This window comes from Oxyura jamaicensis, unplaced genomic scaffold, assembly GCF_011077185.1.
Source record: "Oxyura jamaicensis isolate SHBP4307 breed ruddy duck unplaced genomic scaffold, BPBGC_Ojam_1.0 oxyUn_random_OJ72877, whole genome shotgun sequence".
NCBI classification, from domain to species: domain Eukaryota; kingdom Metazoa; phylum Chordata; class Aves; order Anseriformes; family Anatidae; genus Oxyura; species Oxyura jamaicensis.
This window is the reverse complement of record NW_023311301.1, coordinates 6,318-7,694: the sequence shown is the minus strand read 5'-3', so window position 1 is coordinate 7,694 and position 1,377 is coordinate 6,318. Positions and strand designations below refer to the sequence as shown.

At 71.1% G+C, this 1,377-nt stretch overlaps 1 protein-coding gene across 1 annotated transcript in view; it reads left to right on the top strand.

Moving 5' to 3' along the window:
* Positions 1-858: 858 nt before the first annotated feature.
* Positions 859-1,377, top strand: part of LOC118160001 (death effector domain-containing protein-like) — a gene marked incomplete at its 3' end in the record, with an annotated part of 6,796 nt that continues 6,277 nt past the window's right edge. The window contains exon 1 of the mRNA XM_035314534.1: positions 859-901. The remainder of the gene's footprint in view (positions 902-1,377) is intronic.

Genomic DNA, 1,377 nt, shown 5'->3' with positions numbered 1-1,377 from the left:
CGGCGGGGGCAGGGTCCGGGGGGCGGCGGCGCCCCCCATCCCCCCCCGGCTGCGGGGAGCCCCTCGGGGCCGGGAGAGCCGCGGGCCGGGGGTTTTCAGGCCGAGCCGCCGGCAGGGCCGCGGCCTCGGGGTGGTCGGTGCGGGTGTAGGGCTCCCCGGGGGGGGGTGAGGCGGATGCGGGGCAGCCGAGGGGGGAGCTGAGCGCCCCCCTCCGCACCCGGGGGGGTCCCGCTGGGGATAAGCGAGCCCCGAGGAGCTCGAGCCGGAGCAAGGACGGGCACTGAGAGCTGTGACTGTGAGTGAAGGCCGGAGGAGGAGGGATGGGCTGAGTTGTGAAGCAGCAGCCAGCTCCAGGGGTCCTTCTCTCGGCTTGTTTTGGTAACGAAACCTGGCTCAGCTTCCGGAGGGGTCCTGAGCAAGCAGAGGTTTAAGGGGTCCTGAGCAGGCGCCGTGAGGAGCTGCTGGTGAGAAGGGACCGGGCTCGCTCCGCACGGAACGGGGTCTGGGAACGGAGCGGCCCGGGGAGCGCGAGGCTGGGCCTGGACTTTCCTCGTCCTCCTCCCCCCGTGGCCATAAGTTATTTCAGGGGGAAGTAGGGGGGAAAAAAAAAAAAAAGAAGGTTTTGGGGCGTCAACGCCAACAAAAGGAGACTCTTGGGTGGCTTCTGGCAAGTCTACCAGCTGGAGCAGCGAGCTCCGAGACCTGACGCTGGAAGTTTGGCCGGCACAGGAGCCGCGCGTGCAACTCTGAGCGGGCGCCGAGGTGGTTTGTCGGGTGGTTTATTCCAAAAGCCAAGGAGCAAAGGGGAGAGAAGACTTCGGAACGATTCTCGCTGGGCCGCCGTCTTCCCGTCGCCGCGCCAGAGCGGAGGCAAGCGAGACCCGCGGAGCTCCTCGTGCAGGTTGGTGTCCCTCCGTCTGGTCGCTCCCGAACGTGCTCGTGGCAGGGACGGCGCCCGGGGGGGCGCGTTTGTGCCGCGGCGGGGCCGGCCCCGAAGGTTGGGGGACTGCGGCCCAGGTGCAGCCCGCGCCGGTCACCCCGAGCGGGGAGGTGGGACGGCTGCGGGCGGAGGGCCCCGAGAAGGGGCCGGGCGCCGGTGTCGCCGTCGGTGGCGCGTCCCCTGCCCGTGCCTCGGTTTCCATGGCTCGAGCGCCCTCACGGCGCTGCCCGCTGGCGGCCGAGCGGCTCCTGCGCGCCGTGGGGCTGCCTTCCCCGACGGGGGGGGGGGATAAAGGTGTCTCTTCTGGTTCCTTCCACGCGGTTCTGGTTTCGGTTCTGCCTGCGGCCGGTGCTGGGCGCTGCCACGGGCCACGTCGGTGGCGGCGTTGTGGCCCCGCCACTCGCCCCAGACTTTGCCCCCCCCCCCCCCCCCCCCCC